The sequence below is a fragment of the Acinonyx jubatus genome, chromosome D2 (assembly GCF_027475565.1).
Source record: "Acinonyx jubatus isolate Ajub_Pintada_27869175 chromosome D2, VMU_Ajub_asm_v1.0, whole genome shotgun sequence".
Classification (NCBI taxonomy): domain Eukaryota; kingdom Metazoa; phylum Chordata; class Mammalia; order Carnivora; family Felidae; genus Acinonyx; species Acinonyx jubatus.
The window spans coordinates 5364579-5388983 of record NC_069393.1 but is presented as its reverse complement, the minus strand read 5'-3'; the positions used below and the strand labels follow the sequence as shown (position 1 = coordinate 5388983).

Here is a 24405-nt window from a genome sequence, read left to right as displayed (position 1 = left end):
AAGGCACTCTGAAGGGTAAGCGAGTTTCTTGTGAAAAGAAGCCAAGCTACTAAAACTACAGTTAAGAAATGTAAAAAGTTACCCATTTTACTCCTTCGGATGAAAAGAAATTTATAAGCAGGAGAGAAATTATGGATAGAGGCAAGTTCTGACTACAGTAGTTCAGAGACAGGAACTCTAATTACCCAGAGCAAGAGGCGACTGCTTCGGGAAATTTCTGAAAGGTTAAATAGGAAAGCTGAGGGTCAAAAGCATACCGTGATGAGAATAAATGCAGAAGACTGTTTGCAAGGAGCTACATTGCATAATCATCAAAGGAAGGACAAAGACAGAGAAGGAAACCTGAAGCCCCAAATAAATAACAGAACACAGACCATAAAAGATGCTGAATATAGGGGCGCCTGGGTGGCTCCGTGCATTAAGCGCCCAACTCTTGATTTCGGCTCAGGTCATGATCTCAGGGTTTGTGAGTTTGAGCCCCACATCGGGTTCTGCCTGCTTGGGATTCTGTCTCCCTCTCTCTCTGCCCCTACCCTGCTTGTGCTCACTCTCTCTCTCTCTCAAAATAAATATTAAACAAACTTAAAAAAAAAAGACGCTGAATATAGCACACAGATACTCAGAAGGTACGGAAAGATAAGTCAGAAGCCAAAACTCAGTTACCATTATCATGCAAAGGAACAACATCATTCTTGGTAAAAACAAATGACTTAGCATGTGACCAATACTGCTTTTCTTAAGTACTGCAGAGAAAAGGCTGATAATCACCCTCTATCAAGCCCTACAAGTAGGAGACCTAGAAATGGTTACTGACCATTGTTATCTCTCAAGGAGTTGAAGCAAACTGACCTTACACATTGGAGTTCGTTAGCACTCGCCAACACAGATTACAAAATATAGGGAGGAATTCTCCTCGGGACATTAAGCAATATTTGCAAATGTGTGCAGGTAAGTGTTGACTACCTGATCACTCTGACCAGGAAATGGTTCTCAGCAACGGTGTGATCTCTTTTTCAAAGTGGAAAACATGAATATTATTGTCACCAGCTCATCGCGGGGAGGCACGGCGGAAGGGACCAGCGAAGACTGCAGCTCCTACGAGAGGAAATGGAAATCCAACTGACAACAAATATTCGTTGAGCACTACACTGTGCTAGGCACATGAGAACTAATACCTCCATGGCTGATAAAGCCTTTCAGAAGTAAGTCTTCAGTTAATTTGCCCATTTTTGGTGACGATGGTGTTGGTAACTCTCTGCGTCAATGAGAAACAATGAGATTTGAAGAGGTTAATTGAACTGGGGATCTCCTGATTTCTAGTTTTATGTCCTTCCTGAGTACTTTCTACATTTAGATGTTGGCATCATTACTCCTTGGCTGAGTTACTCCAAGAACCTCTGCATTCTCAATCGTTAAAATGGAAATACGAATGCCTACCACATACGGTTGTTGTAAGGATTCGGTGTGTAAAAAAAGCGAGACATGGTGCCGGACACATAGCAGGTCCTCAGCCAATGTTGGTGTCTCTCCCTTTCCTTCACTGACGTCCAACTGTCCACCACGGATAGCACCGCCAGGCGAGAATAACACGGAGCGATGTCCCAATGTGAAACGAGGGGACTGGCCAGCCAGGGCTCTGGGGTCAGGCATGGGAGTCCTCTTGGGCTGGAGGGGTGTTGTGTGAGGCCTGGGAGACATAGGGACTTGGACAGAGCTTAGCGGAGGAATGAGATTTGCATGGGTGGAGAGATGGGCAAAAGTTGAGCCAGTAGAGAGAACAAAGGCACCAAAGCAGGTGAACACAGCAGTTGTGTGCGAAGGACCCCAGTTGCTAACCAGTTTGCGAGGCAGCAGGCTAATAGTGAGGAGTGGAAGAAGGGCCAGGGGGTAGCTGAGGCTCTCCTGTGAGGAATTTCCATGCTCGAGGGTTTCAACTTGATCCTACAAGCGAAGGGGAGCCAGTGACGTTTTGTCAATTTGGAGCTCATCTATTAAGATAAATCTGGGGCCAGTGTGTAGAATGGACTGTCAGGGAAGAGGTCGAAAAACAGAGAACTTTTATATTTTATACACACACGCACATGCAGTCTTTTTCATTTTATACACACACACACACACACACACACACACACACGTATATATATAATCTACTAATCCCATTTTGAATGGCTTGGCCATTAATTTTGCTCTTGTAATCGATTATAGAGGCTTAAAATGGCTGTGTTTTTTGCTTTTGTGACGTATTGTGGTCATATCTAGAATTCATTTGCTGTTAAATCAAGAATAAAACTCTCAATTACATTGTTGTTCCTACGGTACAGCATAATCTACTCTCAGGCTTTCCCTTTGCCATAAACTCTCCAGGAACGAAACTCGATAAAAAGCAGAGACTCATTGCATACAATGGTAATTAAATCTCTGCCTGACAAGTAAAAGAGCGGGACTGTAGGGACAGGTCATTTGAGGGAAAGAGAAACAGACTTCAATATGTCAGCAAAGCACACGGAAGTGGGATACCCGTCATCTGTTTTGGGGATATGGGATTATGATATATATTTGAGACAAACCAAAATCCCATCAGTACCCAAATGATGGGATGAATTGTACTTTCAGAATGCAGGCTGGAAGGCCAAGATCAAGGCGTCAGCAACTTGATTTCTCCCAGGGCCTCACTCCTTAGCTTGTAGGGGACCATTCTCTCTCCATGTCCTCACGTGGCCTTTCTTCCTTCAGGTCTCTTCCTCCTTCAATAGAGACACCAGTCCTATAGGATTAAGGTCCATCTTTATGACCTTTTTAAACTATAATTACCTCCTTAAGGACCCCCATCTCCAAGTCACATGCTGGTTATGGTGGGGGGTGCGGGTCAGGACTGCAACATATGAATGGGGGGGGGGTGTGGAGGAGGGGACACAATTCGGCCCATAACAGGCCTTGCAAGGAGTTAGGGCTGTGGCTAGCCTATCCACCCAGATGGAGATACAAAGGAGGCACAGCAGGGATCTGTTAGCTGTGGGGCCCAGTGCAGGTGGTGGTGGGGGACCCAGGAGCCTGACACCCAGCACTGGGCTCCCGCAGGTGTGACCGGCGTTCCTCCGAATCCCGGCCTGGAGTTGTTTTTAAGTGTCCCCAGTTTCTGGAAAGGGAACTGAGCGTTCCCTGCGCCCCGGCTCCCTGTTGCCGAAAAAGCACGGGATGGAAAAACCCGCCTGGGCTGAGGACCGAGCGAGGGCGAGCGGGCTCTTGGGGCTCCGAGCCGATTTAGGTTGCGGTGGGTGGCTGTGGTGATTGGGCCTCTCCTTGGTGATCGGTATGACCTGGAGGTTGGCGTCGTTAAGGAGAGGCTTTTGTGATGACTTCAGAAAATTACTGTAAATAAGACGGTATTTCGCTGTTTGTAATTTTATGCAGCTCATTAGATCACGGTCAGATGAAAACCTTGACATTTGGGGCAGGAAGCATGTGGCAAGTGGGGGCGGGTGGACTGCAGGCGGGGCTGCTGCCCCCCGAGAAAGTCATGCAAGGGTCTTACGGAAGGGAGACGCGCAGAAGGGATCTTTCGAAATCGATGCTGGTGACTTCCTCTTCCCGACAAAGTTCTCTACTCCTTAAACTCTGTCCTGCTGGATGATGGAGGCAGGAACACAGACATTGGGGGATGGGAGGGTGGACTCTTTAGGACACGTGGGAGACAGGCGGCAGTGTTCTGATTAGATCAGGCCAGCGGAACACGCTGTCCTTGCTCTGCTGTCCTTGCTCTGCGGCCCTTGGCCCTGGATGTCAGACGAACACAAAGCCTTGACACGTCTACAACCAGGCTGCGCTGTTTGGGCAAAGCTCTAAGTGTTTTTCTGGATGGCCCAGGAAAAGGCAGAGAGTTTTTTCTGGGTTGCTCTTACACTTGGCCCAAAAAAGCAGTCACCCAACACTGAACTGCAAAAAATGCAGACCTCTTGGTACGTCTTCTAAAAAAGAGCTTTGAAATGCACGCATATCTGTGCAACAAAATCCCACTGAAGATCTGTCCTGCATTGAAAAAGGGAGTATTGGAGCAGCAGCTAAGAGAATGGGCTTTCAAGTCAGGAGACCTAGGTTTAAATCCAGGCTCCGACACATTCTCGCTGAGTGACCTTGAACAATGAGATACCCTCCCTGGGCATTAGGATAGCACCTACCTCCTGGTAGTGTCGTGAGAGACACTCGAGCCACGGCTGGGGACAGTGACAGGCACGTGGGACAAAGAGAGCTCGTGGTCGTAATTACTGAACAAAGGCTCCTTTGGACATTTCACCAGGGGTTAAGGGAGAGAGGAGACAGGGAGGGGGAGGGAGAGAGAGCGCGGCTCCGTATACCTACTTACTCGGCTGCATATACCTACCTAATCATGGTACCCAGCAGGGGAAGGGCTAAGTCGCTCTTAGGAAACATCACTGTAAACGCTATATGATATTAAACCTCTCTTCCGAGGGCTTAGTTGACAGACCACACATTTATTTCCTCTCCGACACTCCCTTTCTCTGACACTCTAGGGTCTTGAAAAATCCAGGAAAACACCTTTACATGCCTTGGCCCAGATTTGCCTTCCTGTCCTCTTCATCTTGACAACTGTCCCCGGCCAGGCGTAACTGACCTGCCGGCCCCAGCCCCTCCGGGTGAGAACTGCCATCACCCGAAATCTTCCCTCTGCCCAGCAGGTGCCTCAAAGCTTCTGGGAGTTTAGACCTTAGAGCAAGGCAGTGAGCGGAAGCCTCTTTCTCCCAAGAGAAAACCAGTGAAGGGAGCCTTTGCACGTAAACATATATATACATACGAACCTTCGCAGCAACCAGGATAAATTTAACGTGCAGAAAAATACACACACCAGGATGTCAAGTGCAGCGGGGTGCAGGATTGTAAGCATGGTTATGATTACAGTAATGTGAAAACCAAATAAAAACCGACAATGCATCGGCAGAAAAATTTCCAGAGTGTTAGCCGTGGTGGTGGTCTTTGGGCGGTCGGGGGGCGAGGTGGGGGGCAGGGCTAGTTTTCTCCTTCTCCTTCTCCTCCTCCTTTGCCCTGTTTGGCTACCTCCTACGTTCTCACTCATCCTCCATGCCACTCCCTTCGTTCTGGGTCCTTCCTCCAGTCCACCGTCTCTCTCCTTCCGGTGCCAAGAGCTTCCTTGCTTGCCCTTCCCCGCCTTCCACCGGGCCAGGCTTCAAGCCTCGTCCTTAGGCTCCGGAGCAACCTGTGAATATGTCTGCCACGGCGCTTAGCACATTTTACTGAAATTATCTGTTTCTTATCCATCATATCCCCCAAACGGGAAAGGTCTCTAAGGGAAAAGACCGTGTCTTAGTCATGGTTGAGCCACCAATTCCAACCACAGTCCATGGCACATGATAGGTTCTCAATAAATACTGACTCTCCTCCCAAAGCTTTTCCATGGCTGACCTCTGAACGCAGTCCAAACCCTTAGCCTGAGGAACATCCATAGGCTGATTGGAACCTACTTTGCTGTTTTATTTCCCACAGCCCCCCACCCCCACCCCCGCTCCTGCCCAGCCCCAAGACCCCCAGCACTGCCATGCTGAATATCCACTTCCTCCCAAGCCTACCTTGGCCATAGCCTATCCACTCTTTTTCTCATATATGTGCCTCTCACTTCCCTAATTAGACTTACGTAAACCCCAAGCCATGGTCTGCAGGAAATTGGATCCCCCATGGTGTCATGTACAGAGGAACCTCTTGATGAGAGCTGTTGACTGGCTGCTGTTGGTCACTGGCTGGTGGGGAGGTCACTGGGCTGGGTGTGTCTGTTTTGGTTCCTGAGCTGTGGGTCCCTTTCTCACACAGTGTGCGCCTTGAGGGAGGGCCCTCGGACCTCAAAGGGAAAGGTTAGGTCACTCCAACCCTCCCCCGACTGCCCTGCCTCTGCTTCCTTATTTCCTGCCACAGGACAGCAGAGAGGCCCTGTCAACAACTGGCTGAACCACCAGGACAGGTAGGCAAAAGACCCCACACCCCGCAGCCAGCATCCTGGCTGGTCCGCAGAACCACCCAGCACTCCAGAGTTTGCTGAATCTGTAGGTAAACTCTTATTGTGCAGGGGGGAAACATTAAGAAAAAGAAAAGCAGGTTTGTTTTCTTTTTACTTATCGGCTTCCAATAGCTCCCCTCTGAATGCCGTCCAGGGCAGTAGACTGGCATTCGAGAACTTACAGGCTTTGTATCCAGATCTGTCTTTCATCAACCAGACACCATCCAAAGCCACCCAGCCTGCACCTTTCACTCACTTAGCAAGAACCGGGAGGATTTTCACACACTGAATACGTAGGTGAATTAATTAACCCAGTTGGGATTGTTGTGCATGTGACCTCACGTGTTCTTTAACAAAAGATGTCGGCATCCAGGAGTGGCTCTACCTCGTCCTGGTTTGCATCACAGGGGCTCTGGCTTGAGCCAACACGGAAGAATGTAGAGCACAGACCTCCTCAGCCCTGCGAGAACACAGGGCGATGTCACCGCCCTGTTTCTTCTCCCTCCATGGGTGTGACGTCAACAGGGGACCTCTGGCCTTGAAGAAGGGACTTGCCCTGTGGAAGAGGGGTTGGCTGAGGACTACTCCAAAAGGCATGCCCCTTTCCCCCCACCCCCAGTGAATTGAGGGGAGGGGAGCCAGGCTTGCATGGCTCGGGGGACCAGGAAGCACTGAAGCGAATAAGGGGATGAGACCCCTAGGGGCAGCACGGAGGGCAGTGGGTTCTCAGTTCTGGTTCTCCAACCTGGACCTTCAGTTGTCCCCCATTGTATGCAGATCAGGGCGGGCTCCTCACCCACCACCGCAGGGCCTTCAGGTGTTCAAAACTGGGGCATGGCCTCTGCTTAACTAGAAAGAGGCCTGGGCTGGTGACTCACGCGAACTCACCTGAGAATGTGCAGCCCTTTGGTCCCTGCCCAGATGGCCTGTCTCCCACGTACTGAGCCTTCTCCTCGTGTCTGTCGAGACAGCCTCAAAGCCCAGGGACCGAAGAGAGCAAACTTGATTTTTTTTTTTTTTAAGTTTATTTATTTATTTTGAGAGAGACAGAGACCGCTCGAGCGGGGGAGGAGCAGAGAGAGAGGGAGACAGAGAATCCCAAGCAGGCTCCTCCCTGTCAGGGCTGTGGGCACAGAGCCCCATGCGGGGCTCGAACCCACGAAACTGTGAGATCACGACCTGAGCTGAAACCAAGAGTCCGACGTGTAACCGACTGAGCCCCCCCCAGGCGCCCCAGGGCAAACTAGAGTTTTAAAACCTGGACAGTGGTGAGCATGAGCCTCCTTGGGACGCGGTCTTCCTCCCTCGCTGGCTTCTCTCACCTCCAACCACCAATTTTTACCTTCTTGAACTGTTGAGGCTGTTTGTGACCTCCTGGGAGCAGCTTGTCCTCTGAACTTCTGCATTTGGAGCTGAGTAACAGCAAATCAATGGACTAGAAGGATCAGGTACCTAGTCTCACCGCCCTGGTCAGAGACAGATATAAGAGCAGAAATGCACTCCCTGGGATTTCATTCATCAGAGACACCTCGTCTGAGGACAGCACCGACTGTCAGCTAACCCTCCTCTCCCTATTCCTCAAGATCTCCAGTGTGGTATTTGGGCTCCTGGAGAAAGGAGAAATGTTTCCAACTTAGAGTTAATCTGCCTGGTCTCCTTCCAGACTGCTGCAGCCTGTCCGTTTTTAATGGGAAAGAAGTCCTGGTGAGTGTCAGAAGCCCTCTGTGCCGTCCAGATGCTCACGGAAAGACGGCCGCCATGATGGGGGCATTTCACCCATTGGTCAAGTGCCAACAGTATACAGTGCAGGACAGAGATTACATGGATTGCCCAGCGAACAGGCTGACCATCGACGTGCCCTACGTGTCCCTGTGGGCACCCCCCACTCAAGTTGATATTTTAAAAGAAAATAAACACACCCAGACAACCATCTCCCATGCCTCTCCCCCTTCCCTTCCCTCTGATAATGGAAGAAACCCTTTACCAAGTTGTTGGCTGTTGGCCAAAGGCCACAGATCCTAGCCCTACACCCAGGGGCTGGGCTCACCCTTGAGACTGGGTCAACTGGAGATCCCAGTTGTCGCCGGACCTCTCTTCACTTCTCAGCGACGCCTGTCACTGGATCCAGCTACATCCTGGCTCCCAAGTGGTTCTAGCTCGATTAGACCCAGTCTGAAGACAATTTGAGACTCTCGACCAACAGCCTTTGGGAATCCTGAGCTTTTCCACTGGGAAAAGGGAGCTGCAGAAACCTGCCTCCCCCTGGGGCCCTACCCAGCACCCGGCATCCTGCAGGGTTGCCTGGGCCCCTCCCAGCCCCGGTCTAACCCCAAGTGAGCTGGCATTGGCTGGTCGGTCTGGTCTCACCCGGAATCCTTGTTTGCCTTGGCCTCTGTCAAGGAGGCAGGGAGCCCGAGGAACCAGAGGGTTAAGCAACAGCTTCCCAAGGGCGAATTCCTGCCTGGCGTATCCGATTCCCGAGCCAAGCCTGGGTAGTTCTGTTTCTGCTGATTCCCCATCATGCTGTACACTGCATGCTGGTTCTCTCCTCTTGCGCGGATGCCCCCTCCCAGGAGAAGGAGCTCGGTGTGACTGCCACGGCCCAGATGCAGATCTTGCATGGGTATGCTCCTGCCAACTGAATTCTCAGAATATAGTAGGGGCTATCCTCGGGGCCGTTCTGGAGTTCTGTTAGCCCTTCCTCCAAGCCCAGCTTAATCGACATGGCCACGTGTTATTTACGATACCCCAAATAGGCAAGTGCTTGATATCAGGGTAGTTTAAATGCCAGAGGGGCAGGGCCTGGCCTAACTCGTGAGGCTGGGACCTCCAAGGAGCAGATAAGAGCCTTCGTTGTCACCATGATGGCTTTGCCCAGTGTCACCCCTCATTCTTCAGACCCTACCCCCCTCATGAGTGTTACAGGGTTGTATCTGATTATTTTTGCACATGCTTAGAAATGTATGAAAGACAGAGTTTCTCGGCCCTTCTCTAGAGCAAAGCTAATAGCATAGGCTGCAGCAAGCAGCCATTCTACCCCCATGAGCTGGGAGGTGGTAAGCTAAGGAAAGCCTGCTCCTATCTTCATTTTCACATGAGATTCTAGAACCTTCCGGGGACCACCCCTCTTAGTAAGCCTGTCTCAGCATAACTGTTAACACCCCCTCTTGCTCTCAAAAGCGCCAGCTGGACGACGGGTTCTATAATCATCCCACGTACCGAGGACGTCGCGTTCCTTCTAGCCCTGGTAAGGCTGGCGGAGCTGAGGGTGAGAAAGGGAAGTGACTCGTCCAGGCTCACGCGGTGAGTCAGTAGCTGAACAATTTCAGAGAATCCAGGAGCTTTGACTAAGGTGCCACTCACCGCTGACCCCGCCCTGCGAAGGGAGTTGAAGGGACAGAAATTGGTTGAAACCGCACACCAGGGCCAAGAGGTGAGTAAAAACGGCGAGGAGACCGGCAGCAGAAAACATCCAGAAGACAAAAGGAATCCCTCAAGATATGTTGGTTGCGAAGAGAATGCCCACATGCCCACGCAGCTAACCAGCTTTAGAAGACACCCAGGCGGTGGGTGCAAAATAATACCGTGCAATGAGCCGACCCAGCATAGTGGGGGCCCAGTAGCTGCCGGATGATGGGTGAACGGATGAGTTACAAGCCGCCCCAGGGAGAAGGGAAGCACGAAGGAGTCATTGCAGACAATCTGGGGAGACGGCAGGGAGGGAGCAGGACGCTCCCTGCTGCTGGCAGGTGGCACAGGGCCGTCCCGGCCAGTGTGTGCTCCGAAGGACCCCGGGGTTACCTGCAACCCTACCGCGGGGGGCTGCTTAGCGAGGTGAGCGTTAAGCCGGCTTCTGGAAGAGGAAGTGTGACCAGGAGAAAGAGGCAGGACAGTGCTTGGCTGGAACCCAGCGTGAATGAGGGATGTGTGGGGACAGTGGGCAGACGGGCCTGCCTGGGGCAGAAGCGCTGGTGGGGAGTGCGGGGGGGGGGGGGGGGGAGAGGGCGGGGGGGGGGCGGGGGAGGGAATTCAACAGAGATGGAAGAAAAGAAACAAAGAATGTCTGCCCAGCATCCTCATTTTTTTGGTTTTCTGGGAAAATGGTGAAACTCTTTCTTGCAAGCCGCGATTATAGAGGGTAGGAGTAGGAGCGAAACCACAGGGATTTTTTTTTTTTTTTCAGGACCGAAAAAATGTTTTCCCCAAACTAAACAAAGTTAGATTGAGAAATTCAACATGGTACCTTAGGGACCGGGTAGCTCATTGCTACCCCGAGGCCCGCCTTCCCACAGGCGCCTGCTTCAGGCTCTAATGGCCGTCTGGGGAGGAGAAGGGGACACTCAAACTTTTCAAGGTCCAGACACTTAGGGTTGTCTTTAGGCAGAGTCGTTTTTGTCCCCTCCTGGAATGGCACTTGAGCCCTCCGTGGTAGCACCTTTTGCAGGCCCTCAGCGGCACAGGTGAGTGTGCGCCCCGCCCCCCCCTTACCTGCCCTGTGACCAGCCTTTTCCTCAAAGACACCTGGGAGCCTGTGACTTCAGTGTGGTCCTCCCCATTCAGTGCCCTCAGGGCTGGTGGCTGCCGTGTTACCTAAAAGGTGATTTCCCTCTAGATGGGGAGTAGCATCATTAAAGAAACAAAGGCATCCCCTAATTACAAGACTAAACTCTGCCTTCAAAGGGGGCTGGGGGGGGGGAGAGTGGTGCTGGGCCCTGGGTGGCCTTGCCCAAACCAGTGTTTCCGTGATTTGATTCACTGAAACCATTCATTTGTAGAACGGCCTATTTTTTATTTTTTTATTTTTTTAAGCGCTGATTTCTTCCGCAGTTTTCTTTGCTTTGCTTTGCTTTTTAATGTTTATTTATTTTTGAGGCAGAGAGAGACAGAGCATGAGCAGGGGAGGGGCAGAGAGAGGGAGACACAGAAGCTGAAGCAGGATCCAGGCTCCGAGCGGTCAGCACAGAGCCCGACGCGGGGCTCGAACTCACGAACCGCGAGATCATGACCTGAGCCGAAGGGGGACGCTCAACCGACTGAGCCACCCAGGCGCCCCTGTTTATTTATTTTTAACAAAAACATAGGACCATTCAACCTTCTTTAGCAAATTGCAGTGGTTTTTTTTTTTAAGTTTATTTATTTTGAAAGAGAGAGCAGCGTGGACAGGAGAGGGGCAGAGAGAGAGAGAGAGAGAGAGAATCCCGAGCAGGCTCAGCGCTGTCAGCACATGGACCCCCCACCCCACGCAGGGCTCGATCTCATGAACCAAGAGAGTATGACCTGACCTGAAATCAAGAGTCGGACGCGGAGCCAACGGAGCCACCCAGGCGCCCCCAAGTTATAGTGAGTTTCGAGTGAATAAAAAGGTCAGTGGCCCCCCATCTCCCCCCCCATCAGAAACAATGTATCTGGTGATGGGAAACAGCACCCCCTCCCTCCGACTTAGGGGGAAAAAAAAACCCTACCACGGCTCCGTAAATTCTTGCTCTCAGCCATCTGATTTTTGTTAACTGCTAGATCTAAATCTAGTCAGGTCTTGTGCCTGCAAACCCCTTTAATTAGCATGATATCTTAAATTGTTTTTCAATTGAGGTAGCAGCCCTTCTGGTTCTTATCTGGGAAGCTGGAGGCCCTGAGGCCACCTGCGGGGACGCACAGGGGTGAGATTTTCTCTGCGGGCTCTCCCCTCTCCCTTCTCGCCCAGGCCCCTGCTGTGGCCTGAGCAGCTGAAGAAGCCTCGGATGGAAATCTGGGCCTTGTGCTGGGGAGGCCTCAGTGGGCCCAGCCTCCGCTGGAGAGAGGAGAGGGACAGGGATGTTTTGAGGGGCTTCCGCTCCTGCTCTGGGGCCTCTGAGTTGCCTTAGGGTGTGGGAAAACCCAGATCCTGCTTCTTCTGAAGTGCGGAGTGGGGACTGTCCCATCCTCAATGGGGGGGGGGGGGGCGGGGGAGGCGGGGCTTCTCTGTCTCACACAAGGACCAGGGGCCGACCTGCAGTGTGGGAAGGAGGTGCCTGTCCCGAGCTCCCCAGGAAGCTGGCTTGGATCCCGGACCTTGGCAGTCACTGGTGCCAATGTCCATGTCAGTGACCCAGCAGCTGTCTCTGTCTAGGTAGGTGAGGGCCCCATCCCAGCGCCAACCTCACTTTTTTCCAAGTAGCCCAAGATCAGCCAATTGGAAAGACATCTTCAGCTCAATCCCAGGCTCTGAAATATCAATGGAGGGCCAAAGTGAAGATCTCACCAGAGGCTTCCCCCTACCCTGCCCCACCAAGTCAAATGGGTTAATGCCACAGGGGCGGAGGGCCTTGCACCTTCTTAAAGTCGGGGCCGTGTCCACATAAAGTCCTACAGTTGTTCACCTGCACGGAGACAAATGATTTATTTCACATTCCATTTTGCGCGTTGCTAGCTTTTCCCCAACAGGGTCCATCCAGAACGCTCCGTGAAAGCAACTCACCGTGGCTTGGCCTAGCGCGCTGACCCAAAACAGGGTCAACGATGTTCTCCGCAAGGCCCGGGGTGGGGGGCCGGGGGAACAGGGTGGGGTGGCTCAGCTCAGTCCCCAAGGTGGGGCGCGCATTTCCCTCCAGTGAGAAGGCCAACAGGAGGACCACTGCCGGGCTTCTCAATTTTCTCTCCTCTCCCAACGCTACAAGTCACATCTGCTTTAATTCTAGGTCACCGTCACCATCTGCGCAGAGGGGTCGGTGGGGGTGGGTGGGTTAGGGAAAAGGTAGCAAGAGCCCCTGGAAAGGGGTGTGAAGAGAAATTCTTCCACAAATGGTGTAGGAACCGTTCGGAAATGGTTGGCCATTTGGAAAAAGAAGTTAAGCTTACCTTACTCTTTGGTCCCAATACATTTCTTGTAGGTAAAACTCAAAGATAACATTTGAAATCCTAAGATTTCCCAATCACGGGAGCATTTGTTGATCGTGTCTGCACCGCAAGTCCCTTCTGGCGAGGAAGTCACAGATGTAAAAACCATAAATTCCATACCACCAGAGCCTATCTATTTTTGTATGACAAAGGCACCTTTAAAAACAGGGAAAAGATTTGCAACATATACTAGAAACACGGGGCTAATTTCCTTAAATCACAAAGATCTAGTACAGGGGCTCCTGGGTGACTCAGTCAGTTGAGTGTCAGACTTTGGCTCAGGTCATGATCCCACGGTTCGTGGGTTGGAGCCCCGCGTCAGGCTCTGTGCTGACAGCTCAGATTCCCATTCTGTGTCTTCCTCTCTCTCTGCCCTTCTCTCACCCGTGCTCTCTCTCTCTGTCTCTCTCTCTCTCTCCGAAATAAACGTTAAAAATTAAAAACAAAACCAAAAACAAAAGAAAGCACTAGTACAAATCAATAAACAAAACGCAGAATAACCCAATACAAAAATTGGGCAAAGAATATAAATTGAGCAGTTTATAAGAAAAGTAATACGAATGTCCAACAAGCACTTTCACTTGAAATTGAAGACACACATCCAGGCGGTAACTGGATGTCGCTTTTCGTCCGACTGGCAAAGAAGGTAAAGTCTGTAATAATTACTGCCTGTGAAGATATGTGGAGAAACAGGTATTTGCAAACATTGCAATGAGGACCGTCAACTTGAGGTCATTTGCCAATGTTAAGAGTCTTCTAAGAGCAATTTAGCAACATCAATCATACTTCTCAATGTACGTAACTTTTGATCCAGGAATTCCATTGCCTGAATTTAGCCCACAGCTACAGTGGCAAAATCGTACCATGACACGTCGTGTTGTTCGGAATGTCAAAAACGCTGGGATCCACTGAGACTGGTTAGCAAATAGAACTCTCTAGGGCACCTGAGTGGTTCAATTGGTTGAGCGTTCAATTCTTGATTTCAGCTCGGGTCATGATCTCCTGTTCGTGGGATCGTGAAACCTGCTTGGGATTCTCTCTCCTTCTGCCCCTCCCCTGCTCGTGCTCTCACAAATAAAATAAAATAAAATAGAATAGAATAAGAAAATAGAACCCTGTGAAGCAGTTTCTAGAAAAAGGTTCAAAGTTTATTGGTGGATCTCGATTCAGGGGATCATTGATTTGTTGTTGTTGTTTTTAATAAGCAGAGAATGAAAGCCAGGCTCTGGACAAGATATTAACAATATCTGGCAAAGTCCCCCCCCCTTTTATTTACTGTTTATTTATTTATTTATTTATTTATTTATTTTTATTTTATTTTTGAGAGAGAGAGATAGAAGACGAGTGGGGGAGGGGGAGAGAGAGGGAAACAGAATTCCAAACAAGCTCCCCACTCAATTATCTGACAGTTTTTAAATGGTGTGCCTCATTAGCAAAACCTTTGGAGCACATTCCCCAACGTATTTGTTGATTTATTTATAAATATTTATGAGTACACATAAACAGTTTCAAAAGTAGCATAAAATGAGTAGATTAAAACACAGAAATCTAAGCTCTAATATTTTTTCTGCCTTCCCCTCTCCCGCATTGTTTTTGAGATGGTGTTAGCTGTGTGTACTTGTTCCACAGTAGAGAGAAGAGGAGTGTATCCCTGTGGCGATTTAAAAACGTGTATACAGGGGAGCCTGGGTGGCTCAGTTGGTTAATCGTCCAACTTCGGTTCAGGTCATGATCTCGTGGTTCATGGGTTCGAGGCCCGCATTGGGCTGTGTGCTGACCGCTCGGAGCCTGGAGCCTCCTTCCGATTCTGTGTCTCCCTCTCTCTCTGCCCCTCCCCTGCTCACGCTCTGTCCCTCTCTCTCTCTCTCTCTCAAAAAGAAATAAGCAATAACAATTTTTTTTACAAATGTGTATACACATTCTTTGACACACCTTCCACCCAAAGGTGAGGTCTATATGCCTCGTCCCCTTGGAACCAGGCAGGTGTTTGTGATTGTTCTGACCAACATGCTTTGGCAGAAATGACATGTGATTCCAACTCCACATTATGAAATGTGACACTTGTTCCTGAAGCCTTTGGCCGCTAAGTGAGCAGTCAGGCTGCCCTGAGATCACCGTGCTATGAGCTAGCATGGGAGGGAGGGAGTTGCCGTCCCGTCCCCGGTGGCCCTGGCCTTTGTCCGGCTGCGACTGCAAAGCCTTACGAAGCCGACCACACAGCCGAGCCCTTCCCACCTTCCTGACCCTCAGAAACCATGCGAGGGAGATAAGAAAACGCTGGTGCTGCTTTAAACCTCTGCATTTTGGAGTAATTGCCACACAGCCATAAGTAACCGGAAGAATCGTGACCCTAACTTTTCACACGTGGCTGTACGTATGTGCGTGCACGCACTATAAAATTGTGGAAATTCCATCATGCATGCACACTTGCTGTATTCTGCATAATTGTGAAGGGGTAGAGAAGAAACCGCTGGGAGTGATCATTTTGGGGGTGGTGGGCTGGGAGGCAGGGAGGTCATCTCTGCCAGAGGGTCACGGGCCATGTTCTACCATCGTTTGCATGTTGTATCATTTTTTCCCCCTGGAATCTTTCAAAAACGTTACCTGGCTTTGGAGGAGACATAGTCGCCTGTCCAAAGTCTGTGCACATGAGGATTCTGCACGGTACCAACTCTGGACAACAGCAGCTACATGCTTAACACGGTCCGAGGCTGACCCTAGTCATTGATTGTGAAGCCTCTGAGGTCGGTCCACATCCTGGCTCCACCGTTTCCTGTCCTCTCTGAACCTCGGTTTCCTCTTCTGTAAAGTGCAAATAATCCCAGCACCTGCCCATATTCACCACCCGCTGCTGCGTAACAAATTACCCTGGAACGTGGCCGCTTACGACGATAATCGTTTGTTATCTTATAATTCCCAGGGGTTATGAATCCAGGCACGACTTAGCTGGGGACTTCTGGCTCCAGGTAACTCATGAGGTCCCATCTGAAGGTCTGACGAGGGGAGGCCCCTCTTCCATGTCAGTGCATGTGGTTGTTGGCCCCATACTATTTCTCGCAGGCTGTTGGGTCTCAGCTCTTCCCTGGCTACCGGCTGGGGGGCGGGGGGGGGGGTCTCCCTCAGTTCTCGGCCACATAGGCCTCCCTGCAGGGCAGCTCCCGGCATGGCAGCCGGAGAGCCCGAGATAGAAGCCAATCTTTTTATAGCCTAATCTTGCAAGTGACATCCCATTACTGCTACCGCGCTGTCCTTTAGAATGGAGTCTATAAATCCAGCCCACCCTCAAGGGGAGGGGGTTACATAAGGAAGCGAATGTCAGGCGGTGGGGATCATCAGGGGACATCACAGCACCCATGGGGTGGTCGGGAGGATTAGACGAATTAAGGTCTGAAACACATAGCCCGGTGTTTGAGACAGCATTTGCTCAGCAAATGGGAGTTCTAACTCATGTTAGAGATTCCCGTCTCGGTCTAACATTAAATGCCCGAGCGCCCTTTCTGCCACAAATTTATGGTGAGAGTTCAGCGAAGCCCTTTCGCCAACAACATATGAACTCATCCCTGCTGACGTTTTCCTGGAACTCCAAGAGCAGGAGTCCCTTAGAAGCTGGATCTGACCCTTTCATGACTCTGGGCTCCTCACTAAAGCTCATCATGTAGTCAACCTTTGCATAGGTATTTAGCACCTACAAGGAGACAGAGACTCAGGGAGGAACCAGGCCAAGCCGGCAGACATAGTTACTGCCTTCACATAGCATACAGGTTACGGAGGGGGTCTGGACAGAGAAACGGCAGCTTCGGCCATTCTTGGGGACTCTTAGCCCTGCTAATGGGGGAGGTGTGCACCTAAATGATTGCTGAGGGTAAATGGGAGGGCTTTGAATTACTTTTTATGTTTGATTTCTGGAGCATTTAATTTTTTTTTTTTTTTATTAAAACACATTTACTCTTTTTATTTTTATGAAATTCACTGAGACAGGGCTGGGCGTGCCCTCACTCAGGGCCGAGACAGGGTAGTAAACTTCTTGCCAACCTTATGGGATTGGCTTCACCATGTAGAGGACACCGTGGTTCCCTGGGAAACTCAGCCCCGGTTGAAGGGGGACAGAGCTAGGATTTCCACGAGTATGGTCATCCTTCAGGGCATTTAACTATCCTTTGTAAGAGTATCTATATCATCTCAAGAGTACGTATTCACGTAGTCAGCCACTACTTCATGAAAAAATAAGCAACTGCTACCCTTTTTTTTTAAGGTGTATTTGTTTATTTTGAGAGGGCGGGGGAGGGGCAAAGAGAGGAAGAGAGGGAATCCCAAGCAGGGCTCGAACTCACGAACCGGGAGATCATGACCTGAGCTGAAATCAATGGAGCCACCCGGGGTGCCCCAGCAATCACTACGCTTGAGGACCCACTGTGGCCTATGAGTTACAGACAAAGCAAAGGAACAGGAACCCACGAGCAATTTATTATGTCTTCATAGAGACCAGAGGCGCCCGCAGAGGAGAGCCCAACATGAGCCGGGGCTGGTCTTCGGCCAAAATCCAGATGTGTCTGGGCACAACAATCAATCTGTGAAAAGAGTGAAAGGCCAAGGTGTCATTCTGGATGACTCTGGCTGTAATTAACAGAACACCTGACAGAGTGGCCAAAACCAAACGATGCCTATCATCCTGCATAACAAGAAGTTTGGGGGCCAAGTGGATCAAGGATTAGTTAATTTAGAGGTTGGTATCGAGGACCCGGGTTCTCCCCGTCTTTCTGCTTCTCCATCCTCAGCATTGTCGGCTTTTGTCTTCAGCCTTGCCTCCTCATGCTTGTAAGACGGCTGCCCCAGCTACTGACTTCATGAGCCTTTCGCAACTGTGTGGGGAGGCGAACAAACTAGCCACTGGCACCTGTTAGAAGCCATGTGGTGGCTCTCGGGAGCTGCGTGACAGGCTACATTGGATACGCCCGATCTTCGTAGAGGAGAGAATCCGTAGGTGAAAGAATGGGAATGAAGCAATGAATTATCTTATCTACCTTGCATTATATAAATTAAGTTTATGTGCTCACTTTAAGTAAAAATGGGTCTTTGGGTACTTTGGGGATCCTCCTATTGCTAAATTTCAGTGTGTTCTCTCAGTTCATGGTTCTCCACCAAATGTCCTGTCAAGAACATGCATCGGGCTCTAAGAAGACCATCATCGTGGGCTTGAATCAATCACGCGGGTAATAGCAAGAATCCAAAAACATTCAACAAGCAGAGAAAAGGGGCAAAAGAATGTAACTATAAAGGGCAAAAGGTCTCAAAACATTTTAGACCTTTGCTTCGGACTCATGAATCCCCTTTCTGTGTGGGCCAACAAAAAAGAAAAAAAAGAAAGAAAAGAAAAGAAAATTACTTACATGAGGCATGTCTTCTAGAGTGATCTGACCCAGAGTCTTTATGAGACGAGATGAGAGCTAATTCATAATGACATATACAGGGAACAAACCTTGCTATGAAGGCAACGTGTTATCTTACCTAAACCGTATGGTATTAAAATTTATTCATTCGATCAGCAAGTATTTTTTTAGCACCTACTCTATGACAAGCATTGTTTTAGGCTCAGGTTTTGTCTTGGTGGCCCAAGTTTCCCCTTCTGATATTTACACTCAATAAACACCTATCAAAAACACTACTGGACCGTAGAGCTATAACCTGAAATCAGCCATACCTTCCTGGAAAATATTGACAAAACTTCAGTTGGCAAGATCAAAAACTCAGAAAATGGGGGGTTTAGAGCACAAAAAATAAAAATGGTATTGTGTGTGAGTATTCGCACACCCATAAATGTGCACCCATAAAACAAAAATTCCGGAAGACAACAATTTTGAAAGAGGCTCTGTCTATATTAAAGATCTTCTCGGGGTGCCTGGGTGGCGCAGTCGGTTAAGCGTCCGACTTCAGCCAGGTCACGATCTCGCGGTCCGTGAGTTCGAGCCCCGCATCAGGCTCTGGGCTGATGGCTCAGAGCCTGGAGCCTGTTTCCGATTCTGTGTCTCCCTCTCTCTCGGCCCCTCCCCCATTCATGCTCTGTCTCTCTCTGTCCCAAAAATAAATAAAAACGTTGAAAAAAAAATTAAAAAAAAAAAGATCTTCTCGCCTTTATCTGCATCAGGCGTTCGGTACCGATCTGTGGTGTCATGATTTCCGGAGGCATATTCTTCAGCAAATGTTATGTTGCATAAACTCTGTGTTCTTTTTTGTTTGTAAAGCAGTCCTTACTGGCTTAAAAGGCAGTATCTTCTTGCGCTCACATCCTCCCTTGTTTTATTTGTGTCAATCTCAGCAAAATCTTGTGTAACTGTAGTAGTCAGCTCAACTATGTAACAAGCAATCCCCAAACCACAGGAGTTTATAGCCGTAATATAGTTCCCCTTCATGACACATGTAGATTATGGGTCGGCTGTGGCTCTGCCTGTGTTTTTTCTGATTCCAGGATGCAGGGGGAAGGAGCAGGGCTTCTCTGGAGCATGCTATTCTCCTAGAAGGGGGCATAAGAGTGAGAGACCAAGCTGAACCACAGAATCACATTTAAAGTTTCTGCTCCTACTGGTATGTATCGAGTCTACTCACGTGTCATTCAAAGTAACTCACGTGATCGGGCCAGACAATGAGGTGGGGAAGCATTCTCGATCTATAAGGTCAAGACGTGGGTAGGGATGTATAATCCTTTTAAAGGAGAAGGAATAGGGGTACCTGGCTGGCTCAGTTGGTGGAGCACGTGCCTGGTGATTTTGGGGTTGTGAGTTCGAGCCCCACACTGGGTGTAGAGCTTCCTTAAAAATATAAAAAACCTTTGAGAAAAAAAAAAAAAAAAACGAAAGGAGCAGGAGCAAATAATTGTGAACAATGCTCTAATCCACCACAGTAATCACCTGGCTATGCCCCAAAATACTGAGGAACTCAAAAGCGCATTTTTTTCTTGGCCTTCCTTTCCGTCCATTCATGGAAGGATAGAACGGAGACACCTCTCCAAACCTGGCACGCCTAACCCAGGAGAAAGGAAAGTCATCCTATTAAGGGGACTGAACTAAGCCCAGCATTTGATAAAGGGTCATGTACTTTTGGGTTTCAATTAACTAATACGAAACCACATTGTCACAACACCAGGTTTGCCAGAGGATTGCTGCGGTTTATTCAGCATTACGCTGGCAACGTCACTGGTTTGCTTTCAGTCTCTTGGGATTCAAAACCAAAAGAAAGGAAAAGAAATGGCTGGTGCTCACGCTAACGCTTGCGTAATGCTTCCGCATCTGCTTAGGCTGCGCCTTCCACTCTGTGATGGTAGCTGCAGAAATAATGAACTCGGCTAAGACAGACATGCTCCACTTGGAGACTCTGAATTAGAATCAGGAGGGGCAGGATAATATTTGCCCTTATGTGCAGAGTAAAATTATAGGGCTACACGTGATTAATCACTGCAGGGACCTAAGTCATTGCTGGTGTCAATTTATGCCATTTGGACAACAGGAGAAGCTGGGACCTCATGCCTGCCAGCCTGCCTTTTAATATTTTTCACCACCTGCTCCATGCCCGACACCATGAGATATTTCACATTTACATATATACACACCTATTATGTCTACGTATCACTGATGTTTTCACCGTAACCAGGATTTACTTGTAGTCATAAAAGATGGCTTACCTTAGATTTCTTGCCATAAAGCTCTTTTCCTTTATATGACTTCATACTTTCTACACTTGGCTTAAAGGACACATTTTATGATGAGAAAGCTAAAACGAAGTCTTTCTAAACACCTGCCAAAAATGCAATTAACTAACAAGATGACTACTTCACGCCTCAATCTGTGACCTATTGAGATGATGGATGAATGGATGGGTGATAGATTGGTCAATCAATAGAGAGAGGATAGACAGATGAATAGTTTGCCACACCCTCGCTCTTGGTGTAAGAAGAGGAAGGGAGGAAACCAAGGTAAAATAGTCGTTTCTCATTGTCTTACTACCCACTTCAAATGGGAGAGACTTGTCAAACAGTCTAGAAAAAACAAGAGCTTCTCAACGTTGCCATTCCAATGACCACTTTGAATATTATCTCTTCTTAAAGAGCTTGTTTTGACATTTTGTGACAATGGCTAGCATATTATGAAGACGACCAGTCTTTAGTACTTTGTTATGGCGGCCCTTGCAAGCCAATACAGTAGATATTTTTAAAACTCAACTTTGGTTCAGTTTGTCGGGAAACAACAACAACAACAACAACAACAACAACATTACCGATACTTATCATCATAGGGGGAGGCAGCCTGGTATAGAGGTTCTCTGCTTGCCCTGGTGCGGGCCTGGGTTCAACTTCTCACTCCATCCCTTAACTAGAGATGTGGCCTTGGACAAATCACTTAATCTCTTTGGGCCTCGGATTACATAAATATACACAGGGGTAATGGTACATTACCCTTCTCTCACAAAGGCATTATGGGTATTAAGTGAATTAGTGCTTTAAAGCCCTTCGCAGAGTGCTTCACACATTGTGACCGATACGTAAATATTAAATAACGAGATGGGAAAGTATGATGAAATCCAGTTTACGGAATCTTTCTAAATGCTAACACATTAACAAAATTCTAACTCTGGAGTACTCTTGTTTCACAGAGGGAATACCTGTTCGCGGCATTCAGAGTTTTAACCTGTGTGTCGAGTCTGGGTTTATGTTAGGACAAGTGTCTACGACCAATGAACGTGGGTCCGACAATGACAATGGTAACCTCCATGCACCTCGACAGCAGTGACTGTGAGCCACGTCTGATGAAGATTTTAACATTTGCCAGAGATTCGACGATTGCTGGCTTTCCCCCCAACATTTGGGGTGATGATAACATGAAGGAGAAAGTCCAACACATGTGCTGAAAATGTTCGCAGGTGCTGTTTGCACATGACTTGCGGCAGAACTGGGGTAAACACTCCTTGATTTCTACTGGTAAAACTTTAACTCAAGATAAACTTGCTGACTGCAAAGTGTCCCACATGACTGTTCGGTGCATGATAACTAATATAAACAGTGCGTGGGGAGCAGAGGCCTCCCAGGGTCCAGGGACCACTGTGTGGACCTTTCTGGAAGGCCAGACCCGCCCACAGTCTGCTCCGCATTCCTCAGCCTCCTGAGTTGCTTCTGGAAGACCACGTGTGGGAGACTGGAAGACATGGCACAGAGTTGTAAATCAGGAACATCACACAGTGAATGTTGACCGTGTGTGGTGACTCACTACCCCCAACCCACTGACTTCCAATACCCAGGGTGGTTTCTGCCAGGAAATCCCGAGGGCCTGCTGATTGCCTGTGGTACATTTTCTTTCTTTTTTTTTTACTTTTTAAATTTTTTGTAATGTTTTTATTTATTTTTGAAAGAGTGTGAGACAGAGCATGAGCAGGGGAGGAGCAGAGAGAGAGGGAGACATAGAATTTGAAGCAGGCTCCAGGCTCTGAGCTGTCAGCACAGAGCCTGATGCAGGGCTTGAACTCGCACACTGTGAGATCATGACCCGAGCCGAAGTCGGACGCTTAACTGGCTGAGCCACCCGGGCGCCCCTACATTTTCGACTAATAGAATCTTAAACAGAAATGGCCAGTCATAGAAAATGCGTCTTATAAAGCATTTGGGGAAAGAGGGAAATGGCTTCAAAAGGAGATAGCCCCTGAGATAGACTTCTGAGGATATTATTTCTCTGCGATCAAACAGTGCCTCTGATACATCAAGAGTATTTTTACGAGTGTAAAAATCACTAAAGGAGACTTGAACTAGTTTCCTCTCGTGTCAATTCAATCCACAGAGCCATTAAAATTTTCAAAACTTCAAGGCACTGAATAAATAGATTATCTGAACGGAAGCTTCTGAATAACCCATAACCAATCTCATATAACTGGGAGTGGGTAGGCCCACAATACTTTATATATTTTTTATTTACACAGAACTGAACATTGTATAACCTTACTTATCCAGAAAATAGCTTAGGATCAAGGGATTTTTTTTAATGTTTATTTATTGGGGGGGGGGGGCACAGACAGAGGGAGACACAGAATCTGAAACAGGCTCCAGGCTCTGAGCTGTCAGCACAGAGCGGGACACAGAGCCCAAACCCACGAACCATGAGATCATGACCGGAGCTGAAGTCGGATGCTCAACCAACAGAGCCACCCAGGTGCCCCTAGGATCAAGGAAGTTTTAAAAATTAAAACAACATTGGGAGACTGGGTGGCTCCGTTGATTGAGCATCTGACTTCAGCTCCGGTCATGATCTCGCGGTTTGTGAGCTCGAGCCCCGCGTCGGGCTCTGTGCTGATGGCTCAGAGCCTGGAGCCTGCTTCCGATTCTGTGCCTCCCTCTCTCTCTGTGCCCCTCCCCCACTCGCACTTTGTCTCCCTCTCAAAAATAAATAAACATTAAAAAAAATTTTTTTTAATTAAAACAAAACTTGAGAAATACTTTTCTTATACACTTAACTTCTCTCATAGAGATATAACCCTTAGGCCCCGACTCAGGAAACGGTTAATGTTTAGTGTACTGCCTTCACCAGTGTGATTTTCTCACTTTCATCCCTACGGCACTTAAAAATACGAAATTAGGAGCAGAGAGACATTGCTATAGACATACACGCTGACGAGAAGTAACTACTTGACATCCCGCAGAAGGGGAAAATAGAAGAACATGGAAAGCAGACATGACAATTCTAAAAGGCACAGTGATCTCGGTCCTCTTGGTGCGCAGGCCAATGTCCTATCTATCCCGATTGCCTCAGCACATCCTTTTGTCATACAATAGCATTAGAATAGGTTCTCACTGGGATGACGTTGAGACCAAGAAAAGAAAAAAAGGTGTTAAATGTAAGCTTCCCACATTCTCGGAAAGCAGTAGAGATTGAATTACATTTTTAGAAAGATTTCCACCCAAAAACATCTTGTTTCCTCTCTCTTTCCTTTTAAAATTATTTTATTTTAGGGGCGCCTGGGTGGCGCAGTCGGTTAAGCGTCTGACTTCAGCTCAGGTCACGATCTCGCGGTCAGTGAGTTCGAGCCCCGGCTGACGGCTCAGAGCCTGGAGCCTGTTTCTGATTCTGTGTCTCCCTCTCTCTCTGCCCCTCCCCCGTTCATGCTCTGTCTCTCTCTGTCCCAAAAATAAATAAACGTTGAAAAAAATTTTTTTTAATTATTTTATTTTATTTTATGTATCTTATTTATCTTATTTTAGTTCGTTACTTTCTGGTTCTTTGAAACACAAGCCCTCGATTGCCTAGAACGGCTACTCCCCCAAAGACGGCTGGGATTTTACGGTGGTTGTGTACCATGTGCCATATACCCAGCTGTGATTATTACAGATCATGTGATCGGTGTTAGTTCATATCCTTTATGGGTCATCTCGCAGTTTTCCCGTGTTTTACTGAAGCACCGTGAAAGGTCTTGTTTCTTGCAAGAAGAAATGAGGGGTGGTGGGGAGCGGGGAATGCACGGAGGGACTTGTAAGGAGAGGG

At 48.6% G+C, this 24405-nt stretch overlaps 2 long non-coding RNA genes across 2 annotated transcripts; one reads left to right on the top strand and one right to left on the bottom strand.

Annotated features, from left to right (window-relative positions):
- The first annotated feature begins 539 nt into the window (after positions 1–539).
- LOC128312594 (uncharacterized) lies at positions 540–4946 on the top strand. The gene is made up of 3 exons (XR_008292077.1): positions 540–1202; positions 1355–1516; positions 4530–4946. It is a non-coding gene; the product is annotated as an uncharacterized LOC128312594 (long non-coding RNA).
- A 1566-nt stretch (positions 4947–6512) lies between these two features.
- LOC113595842 (uncharacterized) lies at positions 6513–9334 on the bottom strand. The gene is made up of 3 exons (XR_008292037.1): positions 8070–9334; positions 6911–7488; positions 6513–6578 (listed from the first exon to the last, which is right to left on the bottom strand). It is a non-coding gene; the product is annotated as an uncharacterized LOC113595842 (long non-coding RNA).
- Between the last annotated feature and the right edge of the window lie 15071 nt (positions 9335–24405).